At 35.2% G+C, this 12,003-nt stretch overlaps 1 long non-coding RNA gene across 1 annotated transcript in view; it reads right to left on the bottom strand.

Annotated features, from left to right (window-relative positions):
- LOC138309752 (uncharacterized) overlaps positions 1-12,003 on the bottom strand; it is a 50,586-nt gene that overhangs the window by 19,477 nt on the left and 19,106 nt on the right. The gene's annotated exons all lie outside the window — the stretch shown is intronic.

The raw sequence follows: 12,003 nt of genomic DNA on the forward strand, positions 1-12,003 counted from the left end.
CAATATATTGATAAGGTGTTCAAGCTAGAAAATTGGTGCTGTGGTAGTTGTATGTCTGCTTTTGCATCGAATACAAAAGGAATCGTTCTTTCATATTTCTTGTATAAGAAAAACAGTCAGAGTAAGTCACATACAACATATCATATGTATATGCATTGACAGAATATTGCAAATATCAGCTTGAAATTACAAATTTAATTCCAAGTTTCCCAAATATCATAATGACATTTTAATAAGCGATTACTTGGTAAAACACCTACGATGTGTGATTATGACCAAAGTAAAATTTGCTTTCGTAAATTACCCAAAGCGCACGGCAGCCATTATTACGTATACAGTACTGCCGAGATCCCGAATTTCATCCTTTTTTTTAGTCACAAAATTACGTATTCTGGATAACTTGTTCTTCAGAAATTTCTGAATTTATTTTCTGACATACAAATGAGTCAGTTTATAGTTACTTTTTATCATATTTTTAAACAAAGCTTCGAGTTACTTTTTTATCATATTTTAAAACAAAGCTTCGAGTATTTTAGGATTCTCGAAGCCATACGCAAAGTGTCCTGGTCGGTATTTACAGTACTACAATCTATATTCATAAATCTAAATGTAGTCTATCTAACATGTATTCAAATTATTTTAAAGTAATATCACTTCAATTTGAGACTTCGAATAGCAGCCCATGGAATAACAGCGACTGGAAAATTAAAAAAAAACTCTACAGCATGAAATAGAATGATTTCACCTTTTTATTTTTCGTGATATCGGTAGCCAAACGTGTATGTACACATGTAGATCTGCATGTACGCGTAACACAGTGGTTTATAACACCCATTTAAACGAAGATATACTTAGTTAAGAACAAAATTTATATCTTTAACAAGTACTTATTGAGATAAGTTGTGGTAATTACGTATTAATATTATTAATTTCCCCAACTATGGGCCGTGGCATGATCATGAGGTGATCTACATATACCAGCGAAGATAAATTTACTTACATGTTTATGTAAAATATGTAAATATGTTCTCCTATTGTATCAGTATTTTATACTGTAAGTATAAATTGTGCAACGATTTTTGAGATTTTGCTTGAAATCCAATGACATGAGAAAAAAATATATTTATGTATTATATAACTATTTCAAGACCGCACGAAGCCCTATTTTTCTAAATTATTACATAATTATCTTTATAGTTTGTATGAAATGTGATCTAAAATATTACTCTTGTATCATTCTTGTACCATAGGTTGTTTTTCAACCGCAGTAAAACATGCGAAATTCTCGATTAATGGACATATTCCCATCGGTTAGACAATAATGATATAATAACAGGTATTATCAAAGCGTAAAACAAGTGTACGTTGTCATATAGTAAAAAGAAAATACGGGTCAAAATTTCTAAGAAAATAAATGACAAAGATTGCTAACCCTCTGTATTATCTACATGCACCAAACTAAATGGTGAACACAAATATCGAATAAGCCAACAGAAAAGTAATGAAAATTGACATTGGCAGGAAAAAGCAACTCCTGGATTTAGGCACAAACATAAACATCAGTTGTACAGCAGTGAAGTACATGTACTACCGTAGCCCGAATAACTGTCAATCAAAATAGGTGTCCGCGTTTGATTGGTGGGTGTCTGATATTCACCTGTCACTCACAACCACACAGACATCTAATTGGTCCTCGCTGCATAGTGTATACGTCACGCTCGGTGGGCTCAACCCATGACCGCAAAGCGATAAATAAATGTTGAATGCTGAATACCTGTTGATATATTATATCAGAAATATATCTTATATGTATATATGTTTCTGATTATAGTAATTATCCAAGGATTTATAAGTGATTATTCATATACGTCCTTATAATTATCATACTATAAGAAAAAAACGAGTAAAACTTGTCTTTATTGGCACGTAACGCATCTTTGTACAAGTTGATAAAGTTTTATGTTGCGATTACATAGTGAATATTTGTAAATTAGCTGAATATGTCAGAATCAAGAAAACATTAGTATTGTTAGCAATCTTTATTTGCGGACAACTGAAATATATCCTTGATAAATATTTTGAAAGTCTAATCATACGGATGTATTTTTATACTAGAAACAGTAACATTATTTACGATGGCATATCGAAAAAAGAACCATTCAAAAGCAATGATTATAATGAACACAAATAAATCCTTGTCAAAAGTAATGCAAAATGTCAGAAATGATATTTCTGATAATTGCTCGATTTCGGATATTCAATTCTTTGTGAGTTTTGGTCAATATGATCATTATTTGATATACATACATGTATGATGATAGTTTATATGACCAATAAACGTACTGTATCACTCTGTAGATGATTGCTTAAAAGAGAGATTTAGAATAGTATGATATACTATCTATTTTTTTTTCTTAAAAGAAAGAAAATCGCGTATATTGAACTGCGCAATAAATTTTTATTATGAAGATAGGCCTAGTAACTTTATATTCAAAGAGAAACGTATTCAAGTAAACAAGATTCCTAGATGTCCACAACTATTACATATACAAGGTGATTCCTTTGGACTATGTATTTTTTGCATTAGTTCAGTTGCAATACTTCGTAATATATTCATACAATCATATCATCATCCTAATTGTGTATATATAATATAGGTTATTACCCCAAATCAGCAGTCACATGAGTCGATATACAGGTACAAATTGAGCAATTTTGAGGGCGGTATCTCGGTACTGTGGCCGACTTTTATGTAGTTTCGACATCATTGTCAGGAAATTAAACAGAACATTTCAAAATATAATTTAAAGTTCCGTGTACGTCAGCGAGTCAACATGAGCGAGGTACTTCGACAGTGGTATCGTTACCCAGACGATTTTTCTTGAGATGTGCATAATGTCATGCATTTTTTTGTGTTTTTTGTCCGAATGAGATCCAGAGAGACAGCGATGAGCGATATCTTTTAATTAACTAAATCTGCCGATATATTTGAAATCTTCTTATCCATGTTACGTGTTTTAGTGAATAAAAGGAGAACATTTATTTATTAATTTTTAATTCATATCCAGGGATTGTGACCATATCTATTTCTTCTCCATGTCCAACAAGTGACTCTCTGCTTAACGTAAAAATCTTAAACTTATTTCAGCATATGTTCATACGCTTCCTTGGAAATATTTATTTCAACACAAGACGATACATATAATGAAATGACTCTGCATACTCTAGTTAGTTGTATCACTTAGGGAAATATAAATTGTGACAATCATATCCTGTAATGTCAATTACCAGTGCATGGTTTCGCTGGTAGATCGTAGTGTGACTAAGACAACGGGGGTCATACCTCTTAGCACAGGGAAATACCTACCGTGATTGATTGACAGTCCACGTCACTGCAACTCACAGGTATATTGTAAGTACATTGTACCTGAAAAACTGGTCCAAGAGTTTTTTACACTTAGATACCATGTGTAACAGCAACTCACAGGTACATTGTATATTGAAGTACATTGTACCTGAAAAACTGGTCCAAGATGTCAAGAATGTTTTACACTTAGATACCATGTGTTGGCCCTGCAGGTAGGGCGTTAGAATTGTACCTGCTGCCCCTATTGCATGATCGTAAAAGGCGACTAAATTTAGGATCTTATCTTTTCTATTCTTCCTAACTGACTTTATCCTTCCTAATGCCTCCCTTGGCACCGCCTCACTTTTGGCCTTGAGTTGAGCGTTCGCCCCTGTGAGGAAGGCTCTGGGTTCTGTCCCCTGGCCGAGACACACCAAAGTCTATAAAAGTGGTAGTTTCTGCTCCTGCTTAGCGTTCAGCATACAGGGAGTGGGACGACTGGTTCGCCCGTTGTCAGTATAATGTGACAGGGTGGGGTGTGTTGCTTGGTGTCTTCGGCGGCATGCTTCAGTGATATAGCACTATAAAAAGGGCAACAGTTCCACTATACAAGAAGACACAACACGAACATACCGCAGTCTCCCAGTACACTCACCTCGCACAACATACACGCAACACACCGCATACATGGGAGGCCGTCCTTACATGACCATAGCTGTTAATAGGACGTTAATAAATCAAACAAACAAACAAACAAACAAACAAACAACTGTCCCTGCAATCGAAGAGAAGAATGAAAAGGATTTTAAAAGTGACAAATGATTTGAGAATAAACCAAATATCATTTGTCACTTCCGTTTTGGACCTGAACTACCTAAAACAGCAAGTACACCACGACGCAAGCGGAAATGGTCAACTTTATCTCCACTCTCAGTTGTAAAAAGTTTCAAAAGAAGTAACAAAAAGGTTGGACGATCTCCTGTCATCTTCAAACAAGCGTCGTTTCCATCCAAGGTAATGTCTCCAATTCAAAGACAATGTTTGACCCCTAAGAGAATCAAAGCGTCAGTTTCCAGGGGGTTATTTTCTCCGGGACCAAGCCACTTAGATGAATCCTTTTCAGAAATTGGACAAGATTCAGAGAGTGATCATGTCGAAATCCAGAACAATATGTTACTAATGACCATGAAGAAAATGACAAAGAAATAGCAGATATTTCCGAAGAAATGGTAAAAGTATTACCTGAAGTGATGAAAGAGCTTTGTAAAGTCGACGGGCTACCTGAAACAATGCTTAAATTCTTTCAGCAAGTGAAACAAAATGCATTTCCGCTGGATAACATGGCGTTTGTGTTGTGGTGTGAAGTAGTAAAGTGGTTCGACAGTAAGTCATCAACTATGATGCGGTACTCGAAGGAAACTAAACTCTTTTGGAAGCTTAGATGGAGGATGTTTGGTGGGAGATTTTCACATTTTATGGGGGGATACAAAAGCCACAAAAGCACTCTTGAGAAGTTATGCAATCTAGGACATTATTCTCCAAATGCTTCAGAGATAAACATTGCTGTACCAGATGAAAAGATTCTTAGAAATTTTGACCCGTATGTTGTTGCAGGGAAGCGAAGACCTGGCATTTTTGTGGATATTATGTCTCGTCTCAATGAAAACATGCCAGCAAAATCTGCATGCTTGACTTACGATGGAAAAAAAATTGAAGCAAGGGCTTGATGAAACCTCAGGCGATATGGATCTTTTGGGCTTTGAGTTGGGTGAAACTTTACACGGAAAAAAAATCTCATCTCGACAACACATTGCAGGAAATATCTGATGCAAAGGAAAGATTAATGATTGAGGAATGGGAGAGTGAACTTTCACAGACTGAATCGCCTCGTCCCTTCCCTTTTTAAAAAACATTCTCTCAAAAAGACTTCAAAACATTTCACAGAATCTTTTTGAAGCAAATGAACTGCTTAGAAAGAAGGACTATTGCAAAGCAAAATTGGTTGCAAGAGGAGGTGCGGTGGATTGGAGGGAAGGGAATACGTTTACGCAATTAGCGCAATTATTGCATTTATCCACGATATCAACGACTTCATTAAGAAGGCAACATAATTAAACGAGGAAATATGCAAGACTTTAGCTTTTATCAACAACTCTGTATATCTTCCTGGAAACTGCATTAACTTAGAAAGAAGCGATAAGTACAAAAGCTTAGGCGTGATAGCAAACGAATTGTCGCAAACATCAACTGAAAACAATAGGTTAATGCAGCAACGATCTGAGGAGTGGTTTGAATTTAGACGGAATGCAAAGGTTACTGGAAGCACACTATTTGGAGCAGTTCGATGTGATTGACTTGCCAAAATGAAGAATCACTTTGAGAAAGTGATTTGTGATGTGAAAGAAAAGGATCCGTCGCCTTCCTTGATGTCTCTATTCAACATGGCACTTAAAATGAAATAACTGCTGTTGCAACAATCGTTGCAAAAGTCATACCAGCTCTTTTCCCTAGCCTGATATTCTGTGAAGAAGGATGCGTTGCCATTGAGCAGAACGGGAAACCAGTCATGGTAGTATCTCCAAATGGGAGTCTTCGCACAGATGTTGACTTTTCATCAACCAGGTTTGCATTGGAAATCAAATGTCCTATGCAGAATGTACACTTCAAATTTCCTGCGAGATACCTTTTGCAATGTCTGTCTGAAATAGAGGCCCTGGATGTAGATTCTCTGCTCTATGTAGCATGGATATCATGTATCAAATTAGTGAAAAATCAGGGAGCATCAAACTTCTTGGAAGGTTTTCTTCTGTAACTTCGGAGGAAGAAGGTATTGCTCATTTCGTCCCATCTATTAGCAAATTGCAAATGGTTGAATCATTGGACAATATAAGTGCGGTAACCAAACAGTTCTACGAGTTGAACCGTGAACGGGCGATGGAGGCAATGGTATTTCTGGCTGCCGATTTGAATAGAAGTTGGGAAAAAGATTCAATTCGCTCAGCTCCGGTTGCATGGTTTCCAAAAGGATATAGTCTTTCAACAGATCAACAGATCAAATCTTAATGAAACACCCATACACGAATTATATATTAAACAATGTACTTTATGAAATGTAAATAAAAATAAAATCACTTTAAGAAATGTCAGGTATAGATTACTCAGAAATCGGATCGGTTTCGAAATCAATGGTAACATGAACAAATGGTCCTGGCGCCCACTAAAGAATGGTCTTTGTCTGACAACGGAAAGATGGGTCTTTTCTCTGCTTTTTACAATTTAAAATATCAGAATTCAAGGTGGCTGCCTGTTGACCCCTATTGTTGCCAATTGGTCTCAAACTGCAATATGCGTAACTAGGACTAAGGGAAACCCACAGATGGAAATTGAGACAGATTGCTTTAATAAGAAATAACGGTAACAATATTCAAGTATTAAAATCCAAGATGGCGGCTTGTTGGTCATTTTGTTGACCAATCTGTCCTAAAATTCAATATACACAAATATTACCAAGGGTGAACCTACATATGAAAATTGAGACCCCTGCATTATTTTCTGAGAAAAAGCGGATAAAAGAAAACGGACTGACGAATGGACCATGAACGAAAGGCGATCTGTAAAAAAAATGTAATAACCTAGATAATTGGACTTTAATTATTTACGGCATGTTTTCTTATGTCTATACAGGTTACTTTCGTGCCGGTACACTTTTCCACATTCACAGCGGTATCGTTTAGCACCGGTGTGTGTGTCTTTGTGTCCATCTAGTCGGACTTTTGTTCTGAACTTAGAGCCGCAGACATCACACTCATAGGCCGAGTCGGCGTGCCATACTGAAGAGTGCCGATCAAGGTCGGCATTACTGGCAAACTCTTTGTGGCATACCTCGCACGACTTCCCCTTTTCACCATGTTTGTTGCACCTAAAAAGATAGAACAATTGGTAGATTTTGAAAATATAGTGTATGAAATTTGGATGGCAATACATTGTTATTGGCAACCAAAACCATTTTTTAATCAGATCGTTATATAATTTACTTAACATGCTGTAGTTAATGCAGTAAAATTTCAACGGACAGATGAAGTCAGTGGTTTTGAAAGAAAAGACATATATATATATATATCAGCTCTGTAAAATGTTTCATAAATTATGGGTTATACCTGTGTCGTCTTAAATTGGCGAGACTGTTGAATCTTTTACCACAACACTTGTGGGGAGCGTCTTTATGAGAATCATGCGCACGCATGTGGGCACTATATCCAGATTTGGATTTGAATTGTTTACCGCAAAGCGAGCAGAGATGGACGTGGTCACCATCTATTCCCTTCATCACTGAGCTTAAAGAAATACAGAAACGTAATTTTCAATTGTGAATGAATGAGCCAATATCAAAAATGGTTAGAATTAGAACTAAAACGTAGTAAAGGTTTTTATGTAAGTATGAAACATTTCACTGATTACAAATTCCGAATTACTTAAACAGCTAACCGAAGTTGTACTGAGACCCAACTAGTAGTCGTGACGGAACCGTAGTCGTGCTTATGTGCATATTCTACTGTGTGTGAGTGTGTCCAGATTTCTGAATGTCTGGAGCTGTTGATGAATACTCCATGATGGTGTTGTTTTGTTTATGTGTAAATAATGTGTTTCGTGAGATGCAAACAATTATTGAAATAGGACTTTTAGAATAACGCTATGGATCCTTGGAAGTTTGCTCGACTGGAACAATATAATTAAATTGGTAAAACAGCATAAAGTGCCAACCGACTGTCTACAAATGTAAATTTGTGCAGTCTTTGGTTTGTAAAACACTTGACAAACAGTTTTTGTAACAATACATGTGGATGGTGTTGTTTGTAATACTATATGTACCTGCTATAAGTTATTGTTTAAGTTTAAGGTTTATTGTACCATCACGATAAATCATAGTTTACGGGTACGAGCTATAAGTTAATGTTACATACATTAACATGTAACCGAATTGACAGAAATAAACATGAACTGGTTCGTGTCAACTCATCAATAACAAACAGTGCGTGTTTATTCATCATTTTACAAAACTAAAGAATTAACAATGAAAATGATGTTTACCGTCAGAAAAGTTAGATGTAGAATTGAATCTAGACTATTACATTTCGGATGGTATCACATTTATAGCGAGCGGCGCAAGCTAAACCCAGAAAACGTACGAAAATGGTAAAGTTCGTGTATACTACCAATCCTACTTCGAGCAAAGTCGCTCCGATTCAAAACTTTGGTCAGAATGTTACAGAAAAATACGGAGCGTTGCAACACAACTAATGCATCGGTGTGTTCAGAATTGTATATAGTATATGCTCGTCCCTATCAAAAGTTGATATAAAGAGTATTTTCAGTGACTTACCTCCTTTTCTGTCCGAACTGCTGGCGGCCGCCATTTTGTAATCGTGTAACACACCAACTACAGACCACGTGATTCCCCACCGTGATACAGCGCCGACATACCTACCTGTGATTTTCGAAAACCTATTTTTAGCGATCGGGGATGGTTGTTTCGTCAATTTTCTAATCCGACTGTGTTTTATTTTTGTTAACCGTTTTTTTTTCTATTAATAGAATAGTCTTTTAGACAGTTTAGATAAAAGGCGTCGCCTGTAGAACTACAGTTGGTGCCCATTTCTTCTAATGGAGCAGACATGATTGTGGAAACCATAAATTAAACGTCTGTATGCATTTTATTGTACTTGTTTTATATCACTTACCTACTCGGCAATAACCGTATAATATACAGCGAGACATTTTTCACAATAAATATGATGCTCTTTTCGAATGAAAATTATACGTCATGTCTACAAAGTATGATTTGATGTATTATGAGTGGTAAAGTAGATATTAAGAGTGGTCGTTATGTTTGTTTTGGACACAAAAATAATATCTAAATGCATGTGTATGTTTGAAATAATTAGAAACCTACAAAAAAAGTACAGAAAATTATGCCCGAGTGATTTCTGAGGTAGTGCTTCACTACGACACATAGGCACCATTTCGTACCCGGCCGAAAGGTTACTAGGTCGGGTACGTATATTCGTTCTAGGGTGGGTGGTTACGTTACGTAATCTTCAGAATGATCCCCTCACTTAAAAAAAAAAACCAATAAGTCCAATTTGCATTCTAAAAGTCATCTACAAGAATGTACGTCCTTGTGTTTGGCGATATTTAAACCAGAGACTTAATAGTTTTACATTAATATTGTAGACATAAATATTCAATCATAAGCTGTGAAATAAATTTTGATTCATATACATGTATTTTATTTTTTGGTGGTATACCTATCGAAATTTGATCTATTGAAATCACGCAAAAGCTGCAGATAACTATAGCATTTAAACTCGAGTCAAAATTAATTCTGTCACAAATATTTTAATTGTCAATCTGTTTAAGAATAATTACTTCTTTTTATTTTCATCCAGTCAATTCATATCATATATATCTGAATGATATCATTACGTATATAGCTATGTGTAGAATTTTCTCCGCGTTACCAACGCCTGTGCCCTCTAACTGCAGATGTGTACAAGGATTATTTGTAATGATATATGAAAAATGTATATATGATTGTGGGTGTGAAATATGGTAGTTCGTTTTTTGTTTTTGTTTTGTATTCAATACAAAATTTACCTTAATATTTACGATTACAGATAAATTTTAATTAAAACTATAATAAAGTATACAATGTATGTGCCAAATGCAAGGTAGATATATAATAAAAGTACCGTGAATAACCGATACAATATATGCTTTGTGAAACCAGAGCAAGTGTGATATGTAACTTTCAGTGAATGCGAATACAGCTAAAAACGTATTTTATAGTTTAAAACCTATTTGTTAGATTTGCAGCGCTACTTGAAATAACTACCATGCGATTTTTAAATGAAGACTGATTTGATATATTACTGAAATAAAAACGGAAACTTTCTTAAAATGCCAGCATAAAGCCATCTCCGAACACTATGTTAAAACAAGGACGTAGATGACGTATCACTTATATATTCTCGATTAAAAAAATAAGCTGCGTAATATTCGCACGAAGGTGTCCCGTATATAAATACTGTCGCCAATAGAATTTGACAATAATGGTGAGAATTTTGTTTTGAGACATCTTTTCTGATTACAAAAAAAGTGAATGTCAAATTAGTATGATCGTGACACATAATTACATATTTTATGTTCAAAGAAAATAGAACTTTATAAACGGTTAAGCAATTAAAGCCCTTGCTAAAGAAATCGAGAGCTATAAATATATTACCAAATACCAGAGATTTAAATATAAATCTCTGCAAATACTAACACCTTTAGATTGGTATACGTCAATTTGATACTCGGTTATTAAAGCTTTCAGACGAAATAGTTGCTCGAATACCGATGTCAGAAGTACAGGGATCTGCGAATTAGTCACAGATTACGTAATCATGGACCCACCAAAGTGCCCTTTCTACTCGTATAAGGTATCATGTATATGATGATTTTAACACCGTGTTTTGATTTAGACCTCTTAAACGTCTGAAAATGGTCTTACGACACTCTGATGGGTCCATGATTATATAATTTGTAACTAATGCTCAGATCCCTGTACATGTGTCAGAAGTGGGGTACGGAGAAATAAGTATGTTTACCGGGATCCGGTAGCATGACATCGCAGAATGGACGGCCTAACTCCCAACTACGCATTTCTACGCATTTTTATGTCGGTGTTGAGGAAAATAGCAATATCTCCCTTATTTCTTGAGCTATCGGGATACTGTTAACATGTTGTAAAACAACACAGAAAATAACCGACAACTTTTGTCTTAAACAAAAATTCATTTGGCAACGTCTTTGTTCTCTTTCAGTGAGTTGAAAAATCATGCTAACTTAATTCTGAGTATTTTTAAATTGTTGACGTCGTGTGTCAGACGGCGTAACCGCCGGAGCGTAGATTCGAAATTGTGTCTCGAAATATGCAACAAGTAGCAAGAATTAATACTTGTATTTCACAGTTTTTGTAGTTGATATTGTCAATTTTATGTGTGACCACTTATATTGAAAGAAATCCACTCTTCAAACAATAATTTTCTCGTAGATTAAGTACATGTAATAAGTCTATTGTGTACTACACAGTAAACTTAATCCTAATACAAAAAAAATATCTATTTACTATACATGCCAAGAAAACCGAGAATCCATTGGTCAAAATACTCAAATATGTAATTCATAACATGCAGAATAAGTTTTCTATCGCCTCTACAAATTAGATAATGTCTTAGACGGAAATCGCGGCACGGTACAATTTCTAACTTTAACTTCATCGGTACAAAACAAGCACATGTGAGATCAAGATGGGCATAGATTTTTAGTTGATTTTCTCAAACTATGAATTTATTCACAAAAGAAATTTATTAAAATATGAATTTTAAAACATCGTTTGATATATGTGACGAAGAAAAAGAAATGTATATTGGATTCCACTTCGGGTCAAAATCTGACACGGCATGTTGATGTGTTGCTTGAAATTCCAGACATATGCATCTTTAAGAAAAAAAAATGTGCAGTAACACTATATAAGACTTGCCCAATGTCACATTAACTATCTATTATTTGTCAGGTTAAGTGTCAATGATGACTCATCTCATTTTTGTTTGAAA

Source organism: Argopecten irradians, chromosome 15 (assembly GCF_041381155.1).
Source record: "Argopecten irradians isolate NY chromosome 15, Ai_NY, whole genome shotgun sequence".
In the NCBI taxonomy this organism is placed as follows: Eukaryota; Metazoa; Mollusca; class Bivalvia; order Pectinida; family Pectinidae; genus Argopecten; species Argopecten irradians.